We start from the raw sequence: 22,863 nt of genomic DNA, 5'->3' as shown, positions 1-22,863 counted from the left end.
GTCTTAAAGCAAATATAAAGAGAGATTTGTGAAAGAAGATGTATAAATGACAAAAATGATTGCCAACTTGTCATTAAAAAATTGAAAGACTGAAGACAATTGAACAACATACTTACAGGGCTGAAAGAAAAGAAATAAGAAAGAGTAACCCCAAATTATTCATCCAGTAAAAAATCCTTCAATAACGAGAGCCAAATGAAGATATTTTTAGATTAAAAAGAGAGTTTATCATCAGAAGACCTTAACTACAAAGAATGCTAAAGGAATTTCTGCAGGCCGAAGGGAAAGATATCAAATGAAAACATTTTTAGGAAGAAAAGAAGTGTGCACAAGACAGTAAATGTGTGGGTTATCTTTTTTTTCCCCAGTGCCTTTAAAACACATGACTGTTCAAGCAAAACTATAACATTTTGTTGTGTAATTTAAAACATATGTAAATGTGGGGCGCCTGGGTGGCGCAGTCGGTTAAGCGTCCAACTTCAGCCAGGTCACGATCTCGCAGTCCATGAGTTCGAGCCCAGCGTCAGGCTCTGGGCTGATGGCTCAGAGCCTGGAGCCTGTTTCCGATTCTGTGTCTCCCTCTCACTCTGCCCCTCCCCCGTTCATGCTCTGTCTCTCTCTGTCCCAAAAATAAATAAACGTTGAAAAAAAAAATTAAAAAAAAAAACATAGGTAAATGTAACATATTTAATAAGTTCAATATAAAGTATAAAAATAAATGGAACATTACAGGTGCAGCTAAGATAGATTAAGTCCACTACAGCCTATATTCCCCATGGATTACAACCAAACTCTGAGAAAAATACAAAGAGCAACTACCTGAGGGCTTTGAAAAGCAAATAATAGCAGGAAGATTAAGGAGGGAAGTCAAAACTTCAAGATCGATTAGTGTGGCATGGTGAATCCATTTATTATTATTATTATTATTATTATTATTATTATTATTATTATTATTACTACTACTACTACTACTACTATTACTATTCCCCCCTTTTATCTCCTGGCTTTAAACTAATGGTTGGCCAAATTGGGAAACACCTGAGAACAGAGAGGTAAAAATTCTGAGAGAAGCTTATCTTCTGACCCAAGCACTAGAAAAGAGGGCCCCTGTGACTCTTGAGAGTATGGGGGGGGGGGGTAATCCCCTTTTTTTCTTTTTTTCCACCCCTTTCCTGGTGCCTGCCCAAGGCCAACACCATTGGTGGAACTGCATTAACGTCAGTGCATATGAAGTCGTGAGTTAAAACCCATTTCTCTAGATACAGGAACTGAGAAAAGAGCTTTTCTTATGTAGAGTGTGGGAGTAATGGCCAATGTATGTTTCACTTTCACCACTGTAACCCCACCATTGTCATCTGGTAGTGTAGAAATATGTGATAGGGTATGAGGCTAAAACTCTGATAGAATCTAATCTTTTGGTTCAAATAAACTTGAAAGAGGGCCTTTAGAATCCAAAGTTCAAGAGGAGATTGAGAAGAGGACATTGCTGAAGGAGACACTTTAGTTCTGTGGATGAACTGATAAAATTTGAGGGTCACCCATAAGCTGCACATTCACAGAATATACCCAAAGAAGTGCAGAAAAGACATTGCTCGGAACTCAACTAATTTCTGAGTGGCTTAGTGAATGACAGACCCAAACAGTATATTCAATGTTTTGGAACCAACACATACAGAAAGTGAGGCAGACTTTGTGATTTGAACCTAATCCAGTTGATTGCCTGCTAAAACAAACAAAAAAAAATCAATATACTCCAGAGATTTTAATAGGAACCACAGTCTCTTAATGTTTCATTAAAAATGTCTGGGAGGGCACCTGGGTGACTCAGTCGGTTGGGCGTCCGACTTTGGCTCAGGTCATGATCTTGTGGTTTGTGGGTTTGAGCCCCGCGTTGGTCTCTGTGCTGACAGCTCAGAGCCTGGCTGGAGCCTGTTTCGGATTCTGTGTCTCCCTCTCTCTCTCTGCCCCTCCCCTGTTCACGCTCTGTCTCTGTCTCAAGAAAAAAAAAATTTTTTTTAATGTCTGGGATACAATCCAAAATTACCTGATACACAAGACCCAGGAATATCTGACCAACTTCAAGGGAAAAGACAATTAAGAGATGCCAACCCCTAAATGTTCCAGTTGTTTGAATTACCAAAGATTATTTTGTTACAATAATAAAGCAAATATTATAACCATTTTCCATGAAGCAGAAGTAAACACTCTTGAAATGAATGGAAATATAAAAGTTCTCAGGAGAAAAATAACAACCATATTGAAATTTTAGAACTTTAAAATACAACGACAAACTTAAAAATTCAACCAAAGAGCATCATGGCAGATAGAGATGACGAAGGCAGCTCAGTAAACTTTAAAAGTGATCAGTAGAAAGTATCCAATCTGAAGTAGGAAAATAAAAATTAGAAAAATCTCAACTGAGCCATAGTGACCTTTGGATCTGTATCAAAAAGCCTAATATACGTGTTGTTGGAATTCCAGAAGGAGAGAAGAAAGAGGTATAAGATAAATTTTGGAGGAATCATAGTTGAAAACTCCAGTTTTTCAGATTCAAAAGGACATTTTTCATATTCAAACAGCTCAATAAAACCCAAACATGTTATAATAAAAGAAAGTCACTGGACTTATAATAGTTAAACTATAAGAGAAGAGACCAAAGATAGATTTTTAAATTCTTAAAGGCTAGTAGAAAAAAATTTCACATTATAAATAAGAGAACAATGTTTCACATCACTGCATATTTCTGATTAGAAACTATGTATGTGAGAAGACAGTAGAACAACATTTTAAATATGCTGGAAATCGGGGCGCCTGGGTGGCGCAGTCGGTTAAGCGTCCGACTTCAGCCAGGTCACAATCTCGTGGTCCGTGAGTTCGAGCCCCACGTCAGGCTCTGGGCTGATGGCTCAGAGCCTGGAGCCTGTTTCCGATTCTGTGTCTCCCTCTCTCTCTGACCCTCCCCCGTTCATGCTCTGTCTCTCTCTGTCCCAAAAATAAATTTTAAAAAGTTGAAAAAAAAATTAAAAAAAAATAATAAATATGCTGGAAATAATGAATTGTCAATCCAAAATTCTATATCTGGGAAAAAAATTCAAATGTGAAGACAAAATGATGAAGGAAAACTAAGAATTAATCACCAGCAGACCTACTGTAAAAGAAATGCAGATGAGAAATGATACTAGATGAAAAATCTCAGGAAGGAAAGCAAAGCAACAGAAATGGTAAATATTTAAGTAAATATAATATGGTATTTCTCCATTTAAGTTCTTTAAAATATGCATGATGATTGAGTAAAAAAATCATAATGTCTGGTACGATTTTTTTAAATAAGTTTTTTTTTTCATTTAATTTTAGAGAGCATGAGTGGGGGAGAGGGACAGAGGCAGAGAGAGAGAGAGAGAGAGAGGGAGAGAGAGAGAATGAATCTCAAGCAGGCTCCATGCTCAGTGTGGAGCCCAAGGTGGGGGTCAATCCCATGACCCTGGGATCACAACACAAGCTGAAATCAAGAATTGGATGCTCAACTGATTGAGCCACCCAGATGCCCCCTGGTATGATTTTTCAATGTAGATACATATAATACATATGGCTGCTATAGCATAAAGAGAGATGACAGAAGGACCTGAAGGAAAGTTGTAAAGTTTCCATGTTTTATGTCAAGTCATAAAATATTTACTCAAAGTAGTATGCAAAAGTTTATACACACACACACACAAGTTTGTGATTATATATATATATATATATATATATATATATATATATATTTCCCAGACCAACACTAAAACAAGTGAACAAAACAATAAAACACCAAACCAAAGTAATAGACTAAAAAGACAATATATAAATAATAATGGAATACCCAAAAATACGCAAACAATGCAGAAGAAGATAGAAAACGTGGAGCATAGAAACAGAAAAGGACAGAGAATAATAAAATGGTAACCCAAATCAAACCATATCAATAATTAAAGTCTAAATATACTGAGTAAAAGGAATGTTTGTCATATGGTACATAAAACCATGACTCAACTGTGCTGTCTTCAGAAAAATCACTTTAGGGGGAGCTAAGATGGCAGCATAGTAGGAGGAACCTAGGCTTGCTTCTTCCCTCGAACATAGCTAGATAACTACAAATCATTCTGAAAACCCGAGTGTCTGCATGGCTCAGTCAGTTTAGTGTTAGGCTCAGGTCATGATCTCATGGTTTGTGAGATCAAGCCACACATGTCAGGATTCTTTTGGGATTCTCTCTCTCCCTCTCTGCCCCTCTCCTGTGTGTTCTCCTCTCTCTCTCTCTCTCTCTCTCTCTCTCTCTCTCTCTCTCTCAATAAACTTTTAAAAAATCATTCTGAATACCCAAGAGATAACCCGAGGACTGATAGAACAAACTGCACAACTAGAGGGAGAGAAGAGACCACATCAAGGAAGATAGGAAGTGTGGAGACATAGATTGAGGTGGGGGGAATTGGATCATGGGTGCTGCAGAGGGGAAGGAACCCTGGCTGCAGAGGAAGGTGAGAGAAAGTGGAGTGCACAGAGGTAGGCCCAAAGAGAACACTTCCCCAAAGCCATTGGCTAGGAAAATTAGAAGGGCTGATTTTCCTGAGTTTTTGCAATGAGCAGAGCTCAAATACTGGAATTTTAGAGGTCTGTGGCTAGAATTCTAGGCTGGGATGGAGGCCTGAGGCCACTGCCCTACTCCGGGAGAAAAGGCAGACAAGCAACCCCAGGGCAGATGGTGCTATCTGAGGATCACCTAAGGCGCATGGGAGAGACTGTTCCCTCTCCTTGGAGTGCATCTGTGAGAAGTCGCATTGCCTCTCCAGGGACAAAAGAGCTGGTGGGTGGCATTTCCCTCCTCCACCCCTCAGCATAGGTGCAAAGACACCTACTGAGGATGGCTAACCTGGACACTGGCTGTTTAGCCTGCTTTGCTCCAAATCTCATAGCCCTGCACTCTGGCATGACTGCCTTTCTGAGTCAAACCTGCATCAGTCCCAGCCTGGTGAGAACCTCTCCTGGAAGAGCAGTGCAAGTCCCTGCCACACCAGGTCCCTAAAGTTTGGAGTTATAAAAGTCAGCAGGCTTGGGGCACCTAGGTGGCTCAGTTGGTTAAGCATCCAACTCTTGATTTTGGCTCAGGTCATGATCTCACAGTTCATGGGTTCCAGCCCTGAGCTGGGCTCTGTGATACTGCATGGAGCCTGCTTGGGATTCTCTCTCTCCCTCTCTCTCTCTGTGCCTCCCCTGAGCTTTTGCTCTCTCTCAATATAAATAAATAAACTTAAAAACAAAAACAAAGCAGGTTTGGCTGGGAGAGAGCCCAAAGTGTATTGACCTGCCTCAGGCAAGGCAAGCAACCCAGAGACAGTGTGAAAACAGCGATCTGAAAAATGCCTAGGATGCACAAGGGGAAATTATTTGCTCTTCTGGGAGGGCTTTCTTGAGAGCAGCAAGCACAGTCATCCATCTCCAGACACAAAAGAGCTGGCTGGTGCCATTTCCCTCCATTGCATAAGCAAACCAGTAAACAGCACAGGACCAACACTGGCTGCTTAATCTGCTTACACCAAGTCCTTCCCTTTTGTGTTCTGCTGGTACTGCTTTTCTACAGCAAGTGTGCCTTAGGACAAGCACAGTGGGTCCCTTCCCAAGAAGACCAGCACAAACCCCTGCACACACCATGTCTGCTGACCACAGGGTTTTATAAAGGAAATAACATCAGGTATCATTTAACAAGCAGATGAGAGCACACCTAGTTAAAAGTCACCACATTCTGGCCAAGGTCCAAACACTCCCCACTGTAGCCAAGCAGACCTGAGGGAGTGGCCAAAACACAGCAGCAGAGTGCATGTGGTATACACCAGAGACACTTCCTGAAGTGCCAGGACCTAGAAATTATATGACCTCTTCTTCATAAAGCCATTACTCTCAGGAGCAGGAGGCATAACAGAATTTTCTAACACAGGGAAGAAGACAGAGACCTAGACAAAATGCCAGGATGGAGGAATTCATCCCAAAAGAAAGAATAAGGAAAGGTCATAGCCAGAGACCTACCAAACAGATACAAGTAATATGCCTGACACAGATTTTAAAACAACAATCATAAGGATACTTGCTGGTTTTGAGAAGATCATGGAAGACATCGGGGACAGTCTTACTGCAGAGATAAAAGAGCTAAAAACCAATGAGGCATAGGGGTGCCTGGGTGGCTCAACTGGTTAAACATCTGACTCTTGGTTTCAGCTCAAGTTATGATCTCATGGCTCGTGAGTTCAAGCCCTGCATCGAGCTCCACATTGACAGTGCAGAGCCTGCTAAGGATTCTCTCTTTCCCTCTCTCTCTGCCCCTCCCCCACTCGTGGTCTCTCTCTCTCTCTCTCTCTCTCTCTCTCTCTCTCTCAAAATAAATAACCATTAAGAAAAACCAATCAGGCAGAAATGAAAAATGCAATAACTGATATTTGAAACCAGCTGGATGTAATGACCACTAGGATGGAAGAAGCTGAAGAACAAATAAATGATATAGAAGATAGAATTATGGAAAATAATAAGGCTGAACCGAAGAGAGAAAGAAGAATGATGGATCATGAGAGTAGACATAGAACTCAATGACTCCATCAAACATAACAGCATTCGTATCATAGGAGTCCCAGAAGAAGAAGAAAAGAGAAAGGGGACAGAAGGTTTTCTTTGAAGAGATTATAGCTGAAAAATCCCCTAATCTCAGGAAAGAAACAGACATACAAATCCAGGAGGCACAGAGAACTCCCATCAAAATAAACAAAAACAGGCCAAGACATACTGTAGTTAAATTTGCAAAATATAGTGATAAATAAAAATTCCTAAAAGCAGCAAGACAAAAGAAGTCCCCAACTTATAAGCAAAGACCCAGAAGGCTAGCAACAAATCTCTCTACAGAAACTTGGCAAGCCAGAAGGAAGTGGCATGATATATTCAGCATGCTGAATGGGAAAAATCTACTGCCAAGAGTACTCTAGCCATCAAGGCTATCATTCAGAATAGAAAGAGAGATAAAGAATTTCCCAAAGAAAAACTGAAGGAGTTCCTGACCACTAAACCAGCCCTGCAAGAAATACTAAAGAGGACTCTTTGAGTGGGAAGGAAAGACCCAAAGTGACAAAGACTGGAAAGGAATAGAGAAAATCTCCAGAAACAACGACAAAATAAGAAATAAAATGGCACTAAATATGTATCTATCAATAATTAATCTGAATGTAAATTGACTAAATGGTCCAATTAAAAGACATAGAGTATCAGAATAGGTAAAAAACAAAAACAAGACCCATCTATATATTCCCACAGGAGTCTCATTTTAGACCTAAAAACACCTGCAAATTTAAATTGAGAGGATAGAGAAATATTTATCATGAAAATGGTTGTCAATAGAAAGCCAGAGTACCAATACTTCTGTCAAACAAACTAGATTTTATTTAAAAAAATTAATGTTATTTATTTTTGAGAGCAAGACAGAGCATGAGACCAATACCCCAAATATATAAAGAACTCATACAACACAACAACCACAACAACAATAACTAATATGGTTTATAAAAATGGACAGAGGAACTAAACAGACGTTTTTCCAAAGAAGACATCCAAATGGCCAACGTGTACATGAAAAGATGCTCAACATTGCTAATCATCTGGAAAGTGTGGATCAAAACCACATAGATATCATCTCACACATGTTAGAATGGCTATCACAAAGAAGACAAGAGATAACAGGTGTTGGTAAAGATGTGGAGGTAAGGGAACCCTTGTACATTGTTGGTGAGAATATAAATTGGTTCAGCCACTATGGAAAACAATATGAGGTTCCTAAAAAATTATAAATAGAAGTACCATATGATACAGCAATTTTACTTCTGGAGATTTAACCAAAGGAAATGAAATAGGAGTTTTAAGAGATACATGCACTGCCATGTTTCTTGCAGCCAAAGTATGGAAACAATCCAACTGTCTGTCAACAAATAATTTGTGGTATATATACAGTGGAATATTATTCAGCCATGAGAAAGAAGGAAACGCTGCTGTTTGGGACAACATGGATGGACCTTTAGGGCATTATGCTGAGTGAGATATGTCAGAGAAAGACAAATACTGTATATCATATGTGGAATCTAAAAAGGGCAAATTCATAAAAGCAGAGAATTTGATGGTTACCTCTGATGGTTACCAGAGGCTGGGGGGGGGGGGGGTGGGAGAACTGGGGATATGCTGTTTGGAATATACAAACTTGGAAATAGTAGATGAAGAAATCCTGTAGAGCGAATGCACAGTATAGTGATTATAGTTAACAATAACTGTATTATAAACTTCAAAGTTGCTAAAAGATTAGATATTAATTGTTTTCATCACAAAAAAGAAATGACTAAGGGAGGTGACAAGTGTTAGCTAAGGCTAAGGTGGTAATCACATTACAATATGTAAATGTATCAAATCAACATGTTTTACACCTTAAACTTATACAATATATATGTCAGTTACATTTCAATTAAATAGAGCAAAAATTATATATGATTCCTTAATTTGAACTCAAAGAGTTTTTAAAAAGACATTGTATAGGGTGGACCCTATTCTATATTTCCTCCAATTCCCTGCCAATGCAAGAAAAAATTCCTAACGTCTTTCCTAAAGCGAAGGTGAAGCGGAAAAGTTTGCTGCTTCTGTTTTATATCCTGTTGGATGGTTGCATCTCCTTTTTAATGGTTTCTTGGTCACAGGTGAATCCAGGCCCATGTAATAACGACTTGTTGAGTGCAGCTCAGGCGTCACTTTTCTGATCTCTGTTTTTACCTAACCCATAGCACGCCTTTGCAATTATTTTACCTTTGTTTCTCATATTTCCAACTATGTCACGTATGATAGGGAGGAGTGAGGGAAAAAATAGGCCAACAAAGTTCCACAAACACCGAAGGGCTTATTTAGACTTTACCTGCTAATTCAAAAGGAAATTGCAGGCAGGCGGGAAGCACAGCCCTTCAGAGGATTCTGGGATGTGTAGTCCACGCGCTTTCTGGGATTGGGACACTTCCGCTCCGGGAAAGCGCGGATGTCTTTGCTCCGCTCGAGAAATAAGAGCGTATAAAACAGTGCTCCGCATTTTCGGAGGCATTTCTGCTATCGGGGGTTAAGAATGAGAAGCCCTTTCCTTTCGTGGACTCTGGGAATTGGATTCAGGCTGTGGGTCTCGGAGCCGGCTTCTCCGTCTCACACGGAGGCGGGACCGGGCTTCGGGTTGCTCTCGGGGATGCTGGGAAATGTAGTCCAGGAGCTCCGCGTTGTTGGAGGTATTTCCGCTGCGGGAGGTTAAGATCGCGGCCTTCATTTCTGTCGGGGAGGTGAGTGATACCCGCGACCCCGCGACTTCTTTTAACTTTTGATCTGGTAGTGGAATCAGCCGCGCCACGCCCTCGGTACCGGGGGAGGAAAAGCCTCGGCCAACGGCAGAGAGCAAGGTTAAGGGACGGGGGCGGCCGCTTGCCTTCCCCTCCCCTCGCCGTAGCCTGTGCGTTTGGGGCGGTTCGCGAGTCTCCCCCTCCCCCGGCCTGGAGGCGGACCTAGATCCGCAGGGTTTGAGGGTCTTCAGCTCTCCGCTGCCCTGCCCGGCTCACCTTCCGCACGCTGTGTCACTTCCTAGAACTTAATCTTTCTGTGCCTCAGTTTGCTTTTTTTTTAAGAAAAAAATTTTTAATGTTTATTTATTTTTGAGACAGAGACAGAGCATGAACGGGGGAGGGGCAGAGAGAGAGAGGGAGACACAGAATCGGAAGCAGGCTCCAGGCTCTGAGCCATCAGCCCAGAGCCCTACGCGGGGCTCGAACTCACGGACTGCGAGATCATGACCTGAGTTGAAGTCGGAGGCTCAACCGACTGAGCCACCCAGGCGCCCCTCAGTTTGCTTTTTTTGCAAACGGTGATATTACGAGTACCTACTTTACACATTTGTTTTGAGAATTAATGGTATAATACAAGTAACAGGTTTAGAGCTATTCAGCCATGTGGCAAAGTGTTAGCTGTGAATATACACTCTGTGATAGTAGTGATCAGGAAGGTATGTCTCTGGAAGCTTTTTGAAGTGGCCCTGGCCCTTCTTTCTGATCCGTATGGGAAAGGAGGCTGAGCCTGGACTACTTCTGACTCGTTTAATAAGAAAGTGCTTCACCCCCGGATTATCTTCTGCGGTTTTAACAGGGCCACAGACAAGATCATAGTATCTCGGCCTCCTTTCTTTCCGCTTTCTTGACTTCTAAAAGAGGGCTCCTGGCAGCAAAGCCCCACTGAGACGGAACTTAACATTCCTCTTCCTTTTCTGCGGTGGTAGAAGATACTTCATTCATTAGCAAAATGTTTCCGTTACAAGGGTGCTCAGTTAAACAGTTGGGAAAATCTGTAGAATATGTACAGGGCACGAATGATGGTCATAATGATTAAACGTTGAGCGCTAAGTGTCATCCTAAGGGCTTTATGAAAATTAACACATACAGTTTCCACAAAGCCCTTATGAAGTGAATAATGTTATTACCTGTATTTTACAGCTGAGGAAATGGAGGCAGAGGAGCATAAGTTACTTACCATATGTCACACTGCTAGTAGGAACAGTGGGATTTGAGCACAAGGTGTGTGTTCCTTATGTCTGCGGATAGATATCCTTGGTCCCAAAGTGTAAAGTCCCCAAGTTGGAATTAGGACACAAAATAGAAATATATGCTACATAAGTATTTAACTATAGGAAACTGCCTGCAGAAGAGTCATTCGGGATCAAGTTGTGGAGTTTCGTTGGACTTTTATTGCAGTGGAATTTGAAATCAGCATTTGTGAGTTTGGACTTCTTTATAAAATTTTGGAAGCATTCTCATTTAGTTTTATTTCAGAGAGTATTTGTAATTCATGTTCTCATTATGGGAGATATGCACACTCGGGCGCCTGGGTGGCTCAGCGTGTTAAGCTTCTGACTTTGGCTCTGGTCATGATCTCACAGTTGGTGAGTTCGAGCCCCACCTCAGGCTCTCTGCTGTCAGCACCCAGCCTGCTTTGGATCCTCTGTCTTCCTCTCTCTCTGCCCCCCCTCTGCTCATTCTCTGTCTCAAAATGAATAAATAAATACATAAAGAAGATAGGCACACTTACTGTAGGGAATTCAGAAAATATAGAATATATAAAGCATTAAGAATAACTAAAAAAAAAACCTCATAGTACTACAAAATAGACAGTGTTTAACATTTTAATGCACTTCTGTTTAGTAGTTTTTAATTGTGTATTTATTTTATGAAATTGTTATCACACTATTCATAGTTACTACCTTAAGTCTTTACTATGAAAATTTCCAAACATACCCAAAGTGTAATGTAATGAACTCCTATGTAACCATCCCCCTGATTCAGTCCTTGCTAATTTTGTTGCTTCTCTGCTTCCCATGTACACATTTTGTTCTTCTAGAGTATTTAAAAAAAATTTTTTTAATGTTTATTTTTGAGAGACAGAGACAGAGCAGGAGCAGGGGAGGGGCAGAGAGGGAGGGGGAGACAGAGTCAGAAGCAGGCTCCAGGCTCTGAGCTGTCAGCACAGAGCCTGATGTGGGGCCCAAACTCACAAACCACGAGAGATCATGAGCTGAGCCACCCAGGCGCCCCTCTCCTTGAGTGTTTTATTTTATTTATTTATTTTAAAATATATAACTCTTGATTTATTTTCTGTCTCCTGTTGGCTGTAGGGACCACTGTTTCCTGGACCTCATCATACTTTATTCAGAGTGCCTAGCACGAGGTGGTCAGAGAAGAGTTATTCAGTGAGTGTGATTCACATAGCATTCCAAAAGGGAGCCGCAGCCTGGGATTAGAGGACAAAATAGAAAGATAATCTGGGCAGTTGGGTGACTCAGTCAGTTAAGCGTCCGACTTTGGCTCAGGTCATGATCTCACAGGTCATGAGTTCAAGCCCTGCATGGGGCTCCACGCTGTCAGCTTCGGATTCTGTCTCCCTCTCTCTCTGTGCCCCTCCCCCACTCATGCTCTCTAATGTTCTCAAAAATAAATAAACGTTAAAAAAAAAAAAAAGAAAGATAATCTCTATCCACATTCGTTGTCTTTTATCTCACTTGGGGTGGGCTATAGAATACATCAGTGCAGAAGTTGATGTACAATTATGCGTAATATGTCATGATCTAAAACAGATGTCCTTAGAAACAAATCGGTGTTAATGTTTCGGTTTTTGTTTGTTGCGTGGAGATCATTAGGGGGGCGATTAGAATAGCTAATATTTGGGGTGCCTGCGTGGCGCAGTCGGTTAAGCGTCCGACTTCAGCCCAGGTCACGATCTCGCGGTCCGTGAGTTCAAGCCCCGCATCAGGCTCTGGGCTGAGGGCTCAGAGCCTGGAGCCTGTTTCCGATTCTGTGTCTCCCTCTCTCTCTGCCCCTCCCCCGTTCATGCTCTGTCTCTGTCCCAAAAATAAATAAACGTTGAAAAAAAAAAATTTTAGAATAGCTAACATTTGTTGGGCAGCTCTCATGACTCGGAGAATTTCTAATGCTTTACACGTGTTAACTCACTTATTTTTCACTACAATGCCAATATTATTATTCGCATTTTAATGGTGAATAGACAGGCAGAGACAATTGAATAAATGACCTGGTGGCACAGTTGGTGGGAAGCAGAACCAGGGTCAAACTTCAGCAGCTAGGTTTGAAACCCAGCTCAAGCACTTTGTGACTGGATAACCTTGGGCACATTATTTAACTTCTGCGTGCCTCACTTTTCTAACCGGTCCAGTAGGGATAGCAGTACCTCCCTCCTAAGGCTTTTGTGAAAATTAAAAGAGCCATCTATTGTGGGGTCCCTGGGTGGCTCAGTTGGTTGGGTGTCAGACTCTCGATTTCAGCTCAGATCATGAGTCCAGGGTTGTGGAATCGAGCCCCGTGTTGGGCTCCACGCGGAGTATGAAGCCTGCTTGAGATTCTCTTTCTCTCTCCCCCTCTCCCCCTTTCCCCTGCTTGTTCTCTCTCATGCTCTTTCTCTCTAAAATTAAAAAAAAAAAAAAAGGGGGGAGCGCCTGGGTGGTTCAGTCAGTTGAGCATCTGACTTCGGCTCAGGTCACGATCTCACGGTTGATCAGTTTGAGCCCCACATCAGGCTTTGCGCTGCTGGCGCGGAGCCTGCTTCAGATTCTCTGTCTCCCACTTTCCGTGCCCCTCCCCTGCTAATGCTTTCTCTCTCCCTCTAAATAAACATTAAAAAATTATCTTAGGGGCGCCTGGGTGGCTCAGTTGGTTGAGCGCCGCACTTCGGCTCAGGTCATGATCTCATGGTTTGTGGGTTCGAGCCCCGTGTCGGGCTCTGTGCTGACAGCTCGGAGCCTGGGGCCAGCTTCAGATTCTGTGTCTCCCTCTCTCTCTGCCCCTTCTAGGCTCACACTCTGTCTCTCTCTCTAAAAAATAAATAGACATTAAACAAATTTTTTTTAATTATTTTAATTAAAGATTTAAAAGAGCTATGCTATGTAAAGTGCTTGAAATAGTGCTTGGCATGTTGTAAATCCTCCATGTGTTACAGACTGAAGTTATCTTACCGTTATAGATGACTTTACAACATGGAAAATGCAGCCAGTTATTGAAAGGGCAAAAGGAGATTTTAAGGTATTCGTTTTTTCATGCACCTTCTGCTTTCACTACTTCGGTTCTGTCATTCAGCTGAACAGAAATGGTTAGTTTCTGTAATACCCATTGGTTAAACTTGCAACTGACACGAATCTGCTGTCTTTTGAACCTAGAGAGTCCCTGGGAGATGGTTATATGGGCTCTGTTGCTTTAAAAAGGTTCAAGTCTGCACTATCCAATATGGCAGCCATCAGGCACATGTGACAGTTGAGCACTCGAAATATGTCTGGTGCTGAGATGTGCTGTAAGTATAAACCATAAAATGGCTCAGGAATTTTTATAGCAATTGCAGATTCAAGTGGTAATATTTTGGGTATATTGGGTTAAATAAAACATATTGTTTAAATTAAGCCCATTTGGGAGCACCTGGGTGGCTCAGTTGGTTGAGCGTCCGACTCGGTCATGATCTTGCGGTTTGTGAGTTCGAGCGCCACGTTGGACTCTGTGCTGAAAGCTCGGAGTCTGGAGCCTGCTTCGAATTCTGTGTCTCCTTCTCTCTCTGCCCCTCCCCCACTCATGCTCTGTCTCTCTGTCTCAGAAATCAATAAACATTAAAAAAAAATTAAAAGTAAATAAATAAAGCCCATCTGCTTCTTACATTTTTTTAACATGGCTACTAGAAACATTTGAATTACACGTGGGGGCACCCGGGTGGCTCAGTCGGTTAAGCTTCTGACTCTTGATTTGAAGAGTCATGATCCCACAGTTTGTGAGTTCAGGCCCTGCATTGGGCTCTGCGCTGACAGTGTGCAGCATGCTTGGGATTCTGCCTCCCTCTCTCTCTGCCTCTCCCCTGTTCTCTCTCTCTCTTCTCTCTCTCTCTCTCTCTCTCTCAAAAATAAATAAATATTTTAAAAATAAAAAAATAAATTACACATAGAGCTCGGATTACGTTTCTATTGGGCGGCGCTGATTTCAGTAGAACCTCCATTTTCACTCTGGGGATCTGCCTGCAGGGGCGTCTTACAACAGAGAGAAGCAGGGATTTGGGAAAGCAGGAGGCCTGGGTGCCAGGTCTCATCCTGCCCTTGACTTTCTGGGTGCCCTTGGGCAGTACAGAGAACTCCATGAGAGGCAGAATAGAATAACACAGTGGTTCTCAAACTTTGGTCATAGCAAAATCACGTTAGGGAACTCGATGCTGTTCTGCTCTCTGCTCACTCCCTGTTCACGCTGTGTAGGAAGGAGAGTCCTTGTCCTGTGTAGGGTGAGATGCTGAATGGGTGACACGTGACACCGGGGAGGCGAGATGGGCAGCAGTTTACCCACAGCCTTGTGGGAAGGACACTGCGTGTCCTACAGGGCCATCCAGGGGCCGGCACTCAGGAACAGAGCGAACCAGCAGGGGCCAGGGAGGTGGGTTTTGTAGTGACGAGGTACGGTGACCCTGGGCTCCTGCAGGAAGATGTGGCCAGCCTGTCTGGCAGGGAGGTGAGACCTGTTAGGTTGATGACTGAGTAGTGTGCAGCTGGTCCGGTTAGTAGGGGGAATTGTGTCAGGTCTTAAGTTATAAAGGTGATTGAGTGACAACATGGAGAGGTTGATGCCATTAAGAAAGAAGGTTTTTAATTCAGTTCCGCCAGAAACGAGAGACACAGCCTGCCACACAGGACCACATGAAGCCTGTCACACGCAGGGTCGGGAAGCAGAGAGGGCCTGGGCTCTGCCTTTATGACGATCGTGACAGGAAGTAACTCCGTGGAGACACCCACCTGGGGTACCAGTGAAAACAGGCTGGGCTCAGTGGTTGGGGGAATTATATGACTCCTGCGTGCCCTCGGGAAGCTGGTTTTGGTTGACAGGCTGGCCTTGGGATTCAGCAGACTTATGCAGAGGTTAGGAATACCAGATGTCAAATAGCCAGTATAGAACCTAAAACCCTGGTTGATACATAGGGGGAGTAGCTGGGGTGGGAGCCTTTCCCCCCAGGGTCAGGGCCGTATCTGGAGACAGCAGAGGAATTCCTGGCTAGGCCTTTGGGCCCCAGGAAACTCAAAGATGTCCAGGCAGCACATGGAATTTCAGGCCCTACAATTCAGTTGCACACTGGAGTTTGAGAACCACTACACAAATAGGACAAGGGCCTGGGCCTAGGCGACCTGCTGCCTGGGTTCTTTAGTGCCTGGTTCAGTGTCCTGACTGGCCAATGAAACTGTGGCCTGGGACAGTGGGAGGGGTGTAGAAATGCACTTGTCAGCCGCCCATGCCAGACCTGAGTTGATTAGTTGTGGCTGAGGCCTGAACCTTTTTGTTTGTTTGTTTTGAAGTTCCTTCTGAGTCTACTATGCTGCCTGAGTTGAGAACCAGGGTCTGAGTAGTAGATGAGGCTCTGGGTGAAAATCTTGACCCTTCCGTAGGGCACTGGTTAATCATGAGCCAAGCTACTTCTCTGTGCTCCGTGTTCTTTATCTGTGAAATGGGGATAATCACTGTCCCAATTTCTAGATTTGTGAAGATCAAATGACGTAGTGCATGTAAAGCTTTCATGTAAGTAGTGCCTTGGTAGGTAGTAGGTCAGTTGCTGTGTCAGTTGCTGGAACTATTACTGGGAGTATTTTTATGAATGGGGTGGGGTTTCCTTGTGGGTAAAATTAGGTGCTTAGAGTTGCTCTTGGAGTGCTTTCTGATCTTAACAAACCTTGATTCTGATCCTGTTGTTAGAACCCTAGAGAAAGAGAAGTTTGCAATTTGTGTTTACTTTCTTTAACTTTTTTGCTCTTAGGCAACAGGGCAGTCTGTTGTAGTTAGTAGAAAAGGTGGAGGTGAAAACCTTGAGTCCTGAATCTGATGGAAAATATCTGGAGGGCTGGGTTTGTTTTTTTTTTTTTTTAATGTTTTATTTATTTTTGAGAGAGAGACACAGAGTGCAAGGTCGGGGGGAGGCAGAGAGAGAGGGACACACAGAATCCAAAGCAGGCTCCAGGCTCTGAGCTGTCAGCCCAGAGCTCCACGCGGGGTCAAACTCACGAACCGAACCGTGAAATTATGACCTGAGCCAAAGCCGGACGCTTAACTGACTGAGTCACCCAGGCACCCCTGGAAGGCGGTTTTTGACTGATACTACTCAAATAGTGACCCAGAAACCAACGGCATCAGCATCACCTGGGATATTGTTAAAAATGTAGATTCTCAGTCCAAATCCGAGACACAAGTACCTGTGCCTTCCCAGAGTCCCCCAGGTGATTCTTGGAACATTAAAATCTGAGAGGCAATAAATAAATAAATAAATAAATAAATAAATAAATAAATAAATAAATAAATAATCTGAGAGGCACTGGTAGAGAGAACAGACTTGTGGCTTTTTAATAAAAACAATTTTGTTTCTCTCTGGCTGAATTCTGCATCCTTCAGATACCAGATAGCCACATGGCTCTCTCTCTCTCTCTCTCTCTCATGATTCAAGTCTCTGCTCAAATGTGGGAGAAGCCTCCGTGACAGAAACTTATTCTGTAACGGCCCCTCCTTTCTTCTTCTCTCTCTTTTAAAATGATCATATGGTTTTTATTGATTGATTTTTCGAATATCGAACCACCCATGTAACAGGAATAAATCCCACTTGATCGTGGTGAATGACTTTTTAAATGTATTGTTGGATTTGGTTTGCTGATACATGCTGAGAATTTTTTGCATCTGTGTTCATCAGAGAGATTGGCCTGTAGTTCTCTCTTTTTTTGTGATGTCTTTGTCTGATTTTGGTATTGGGGTAATGCTGTCCTAATAGAATAAATTTGGAAGTTTTCCTTCCTTTTCTGTGTTTTGTTTTTGTTTTTGTTTTTGTTTTTTTGAGTAGTTTGAGAAGAAGAAGTATTAACTCTTCTTTAGATGTTTAGTAGAATTCAGGGTGCCTGAGTGGCTCAGTTGGTTAGGCATCTGACTCTTGGTTTCAGCTCAGGTCTTGACCTCACGGTTTGTGGGTTCAAGCCCTGTGTCAGGCTCTACTGACAGCATGGAGCCTGCATAAGATTATTTCTTTCCTTCTCTCTCTGCCCCTCCCACACTCTCTCCCAAAAATAAACATTAAAAAAAAAAAAATGTTGAGTAGAATTCACCTATGAAGCCTTCTAGTCCTGAACTTTTGTTTTTTGAGAGTTAGTTACGGATTCAATTTCTTTGCTGGTGATAGGTTTGTTCAAATGTTCTGTTCCTTCCTGTCTCAGTTTTGGTAGGTGATATGTTTCTAGGAGTTTGTCTATTTCTTCTGGGTTGTTCAATTTGTTGGCATATAGTTTTTCACAATGTTCTCATATAATTGTTCATATTTCTGTGGTTTTGGCTATTTCTCTTGTGTCATTTGTGATTTTATTTGAGTCTTTTCCCCCACTTTTTTCTTTATAAGGCTGCTAGACATTTATCAATTTTATTGATTTTTTTTTCCAAAGAACCAGCTACTGGTTTTATTGATCAGTTGTTTTCTTTTTCCATCATTTAGTTCTACTCTGATCTTTAATATTTCCTTTCTTCTGCTGGCTTTAGGTTTTATTTGTTCTGTTTCTAGCTCCGTTAGATGTAAATCTAAGTTGTTTGAGATTTTTCTTGCTTCTTTAAAAAAAAAACATATATATATAATATATATATATATTTTTTTTACCATTTATTCATTTTTTGATAGAGACAGAGAGTGAGTGGGGGAGGGGTAGAGAGAGAGGGAGACAGAATCTGAAGCAAGCTCCAGGCTCTGAACTGAGAGTGCAAAGCCCGATTCGGGGCTCGAACTCACGGACCGTGACATCATGACCTGAGCTGAAGTCGGAAGCTTAACCGACTGAGCCACCCAGGTGCCCCAGAGATTTTTCTTGCCTCTTGAGGTAGGCCTGTATTTCTTTAAACTTCCCTCTTGGGGGTGCCTGAGTGGCTCAGTGGGTTTAGTGTCCAACTTCGGCTTACATCATGATTTCAGGGTTCATGGGTGCAAGCCCCATGTCGGGCTCTGTGCTGAAAGCTCACCCTGGAGCCTGGTTGGGATTCTATGTCTCCCTCTCTCTCTGCCCTCCCCTGCTCACGCTCTCTCTCTCTCTCTCTCTCTCTCTCTCTCAGAAATAAACATTAAAAAAAAAAAATTAAAAAAAAAAGACTTTTAAACTTCCTCTTGAACTGCTTTTGCTGCATCCCAAAGGTTCTGAACAGTTGTGTTTCCATTTTCATTTGTTTGCATGTACTTTTGGATTTCTTCTTTTATTTCCTGTTTGACCTGTTCATTGTTCAGTAGCATGTTATTTAACCTCCCATGTATTTGTGGTCTTTCCAGGTTTTTCCTTGTGGTTGGCTTCTGGTTTCATAGAGTTGTGGTCAGAAAGGTGCATGGTATGACTTACTGAATTTATTAAGGTTTGTTTTGTGGCCTTAAATCTGATCTCTTCTGGAGAATGTCCCACGTGCACTTGAAAAGAATGTATATTCTGCTGTTTTAGGATAGAATGTTTTGAATATATCTGTTAAATCCATCTGTTCCAGTGTGTCATTCAATGCTATTGTTTCCTTGTTAATTTTCTGTTGGGATGATCTATTCATTGATGTAAGTAGGGTGTTAAAGTCCCCTAGTATTATTGTATTATTATGGATTAGTGCCTTTATGTTTGCTAATAACTGTTTTAGGTATTTAGGTCCTTTCATATTGGGTGCATAAATATTTACAATTGTTATATTTTCTTGTTGGATTATCCCCTTTATTATTATATAGTATCCTTCTTTGTCCCTTGTTACAGTCTTTGTTTTAAAAGCCATTTTGTATTTAGGGTATTGCAATTCCAGTTTTCTTTTGACATCCATTTGCATGATAAAGGTTTCTCCATCCCCTCACTTTTTAAAACATTAATTAATTAATTAATTAATTTTATTTTTTAAGTAAGCTTCCTGCCCAGCATGGAGTCCAACGCAGGACTTGAACTCATGACCCTGAGATCAGGACCTGAGCTGAGATAGTCAGACATTTAACCAACTGAGCCACCCAGGGGCTCCACCATCCCCTCACTTTCAGTGTTTAGGTGTCGGTCTCCTGTAGGCAGCATATAAATGGGTCTTGTTTTTTTAACCATTCTGTCACCCTGTGTCTTTTGATTGGAGCATTTAGTCCATTTACATTCAGAGTAAATATATATTTATTGCCATTTTATTACCTGTTTTGTCATTGTTTCTTAAGGTTTTCTCTGATCCTTTCTTGTCTTTCTCCCTTTTGTGGTTTGGTCATTTTCTTTAGTGCTATATTTGGATGGCTCTGTCTTTATTCTTTGCATATTTATTAGTGGTTTTTCATTTGTGGTTACCATTAGGTTTGTATATGATCTCTTTTGCATATAGCAGTCTGTATTAAGTCGATGGCCTTTTATGTTTGAACCCATTCTTTTCTCCTCTCCTCCCCACGTTTTAGGTCTATGGTGTCATGTTTTACATCCTTTTCTTTTGTGAGCTCCTTTTTTTACCTTTATTTTACAGAAGTAGTCAATTTTTACTGCGTTTGTGTGCCTACCTTCTTACTGTCACTTTTGGTATTTCCTTTCCACTCAGGGAGTCCCCTTTAATGTTTCTTGCAGGGCTGGTTTAGTGCTCATGAACTTCTTTAGTGTTTGTCTGGAAACCTCCTTATCTCTCCTCCTGTCCTTTTTTTTGTTTTGAATTTTAGAGAGAGAGAGTATGTGGATGGGAGAGGGACAGAAAGAGAGGGAGAGAGAGAATCTTAAGCAGGTTCAGTCCCCTGCGGTGGGCTCCACGACCCTGAGATCATGACCTGAACCAAAATCCAGAGTTGGGCGCTCCACCGACTGAGCCACCTAGGTGTCCCTCTCCTTCTATTCTGAATGACAACCTTGCTAGATAGAATATTCTTGGCTGTAGGTTTTCTCCAGTCAGCACGTTGACTATATAACGCCACTCCCTTCTGGCTTGGAAAGTTTCTTTTCTTTTCCTTTCCTTTTCTTTTCTTTTCTTTTCCTTTCCTTTCCTTTCCTTTCCTTTCCTTTCCTTTCCTTTCCTTTCCTTTCCTTTCCTTTCCTTTCCTTTTCTTTTCTTTTTTAAACTTTTAACGTTTATCTATTTTTGAGACAGAGAGAGACAGAGCATGAACGGGGGAGGGGCAGAGAGAGAGGGAGACACAGAATCCGAAGCAGGCTCCAGGCCCCGAGCCGCCAGCACAGAGTCCGACGCGGGCTCGAACTCACGGACCGTGAGATCATGACCTGAGCCGAAGTCGGATGCTCAACTGGCTGAGCCACCCAGGTGCCCCTCTTTTCTTTTTTTAAAGTTTATTTATTTTGAGAGAGAGAAAGAGAGAGACAGACAGAATCCGAAGCAGAGTCCACGAGGTCAGTGCAGAGCCCCACCCGGGGCTTTGACCCACAAACTGTGAGATCGTGACCTGAGCTGAGATCGAGAGTCAGATGCTTAACCAACTGAGCCACTCAGGTGCCCCGGGCTTGGAAAATTTCTGCTGAAAATCCCTTGATAGCCTTATGGGGTTTCCCTTGTTCATAACGGTCTTCTTTTGTCCTGCTGCTTAAATTTTTTTTTTTTTTAATTTTGTATGTTTGCCATTTTAGTTACAACATGTCTTGGTATGGATCTGCTCTTGTTGATTTTGTTGGGCATTCTCTGTGCCTCCTGGTTCTGGATATCTGTTTCCTTCCCCAGATTAGGGAAGTTTTCAGCTATTATCTCTTCAAATAAATTTTCTGCCCCCTTTTCTCTAATTCTGGGACGCTTATAATGCAAATGTTGCTAACGTTTGATGGAGTTGTAGAGTTCCCTAAGTGTATTCTTGTTTTGCATGATTCTTTTTTCTCTCTTTTGTTCAGCTTGATTGCTTTCCTTTACTCTTTTAGGTCATTAATCCGTTCCTCTGCTTCTTCCAGCCTGCTCTTCATTCCATCAAGCGTGTTTCTTGTTTCATTCATTGAGCCCTTAATCTCTATGTTATTCTTTATCTCTGTGATAATGGTCTTACTGAAGTCTTTCACTCTTTTCTCAAGTCCAGTGAGTATCTTTATGATCATTCCTGTAAATTCTCCATTAGGCATGTTACTTCAATCTGTGTCACTTTTATCTCTGGCCATGAGCTTGTTCTGGTCTTTCGTTTGGAACAGATTCCTCCGTGTTCTCATTTTGTCTGGGTCTCTGCGCCTGTTTCTCGGTGTTAGGAGAGTCAGCTACATCTCCTGTAGTTGATGGTTATGGGCTCACGAAGAAGAGGTCCTCCAGTTCGTGCAACGTAGTGTCCTCTGTTTTCCCAGGGCCTGGTGCTTCCGGGGTGTCTCCAGTGTGTGCTGTGTGCACTCTGCTTGGTTTAAGCAAGAGCTTAAATTTAAGGAGTGTCAGTGCTGCTCTGGTTCCTGCAGGTGGCTCTGTGTTTACGCTAAGGGGCGGGGGATGAAAATGGCACCTGCCAGCTTCTTTGTTCCGGGAGGGCCTCTCCGTGAATGCTGCCTCTCTGGAACACACTCCGAGATGAGCTAATAACCTCCCCACTGTGTGTGCCCCAGGCGCGCTTCAGATTGCTGTTGCCACGTTGTGTGTCTGTGGTCTGGTTCTGTGCTGCCTTCTCTCCGAGAGCAGTCCCGGTGTCTCCCGGCTGTCCCCAAGCCAAGCCTGCTGACCTTTAATACTCCAGGCTTTCAGGGCGCCTGGGTGGCTCAGTCAGTTAGGCGTCCGACTTTGGCTCGGGTCGTGATCTTGTGGTTCATGGGTCCGGGCCCCCGTGGGGCTCTGTGCTGACAGCTCAGAGCCTGCAGCCTGCTTCGGATTCTGTGTCTCCCTCTCTCTACCCCTCCCATGCTTACTCACGATCTCTGTGTGTGTGTTTCTCTGTATCAAAAGCAAATAAACACTGAAACGAAACAAAACAAAAAAACCCCACCAGGCTTTCTGCCTCGCTGGTTGCAAGAATTCAGCTTCTCTTTCTTTCCAAGCCCACGGCTCTGAGGATTCATTGTCCCTGTGCGCTCCCCTGCGTGCCAGTCTGTCCCTCGCCTTCTGTGCAACTGTGGCTTCCCCTTCACCACTGAGGCCATCATCTGTTTCTCTCCAAAACTGCATCTCCACACTTCCTAACATCTTCAGCCGGGCTTCTCCTCCACCCTTAGTGGAGTTTGTGCTACCATTGTTCAGGTTGATTTCTGGGGTATTTAGGATGGTTTCGTAGTTACCTAGTTGTGTTCGTGGGAGGAGGCGAGCTTAGGGGCCTCCTACTCCGCCCCCATCT

General features: G+C 42.6%; 1 protein-coding gene across 1 annotated transcript in view; it reads left to right on the top strand.

Moving 5' to 3' along the window:
* Positions 1-9,066: 9,066 nt before the first annotated feature.
* The window catches only part of ZNF45 (zinc finger protein 45), a 69,031-nt gene continuing 55,234 nt past the window's right edge, over positions 9,067-22,863 (top strand). The window contains exon 1 of the mRNA XM_045046936.1: positions 9,067-9,365. The gene's annotated coding sequence lies outside the window, so the exon portion shown is untranslated. The remainder of the gene's footprint in view (positions 9,366-22,863) is intronic.

The sequence above is a fragment of the Felis catus genome, chromosome E2 (genome assembly GCF_018350175.1).
Source record: "Felis catus isolate Fca126 chromosome E2, F.catus_Fca126_mat1.0, whole genome shotgun sequence".
Classification (NCBI taxonomy): domain Eukaryota; kingdom Metazoa; phylum Chordata; class Mammalia; order Carnivora; family Felidae; genus Felis; species Felis catus.
Note: the sequence above shows the minus strand (reverse complement) of the source record. Positions and strands in the feature narration are given on the sequence as shown.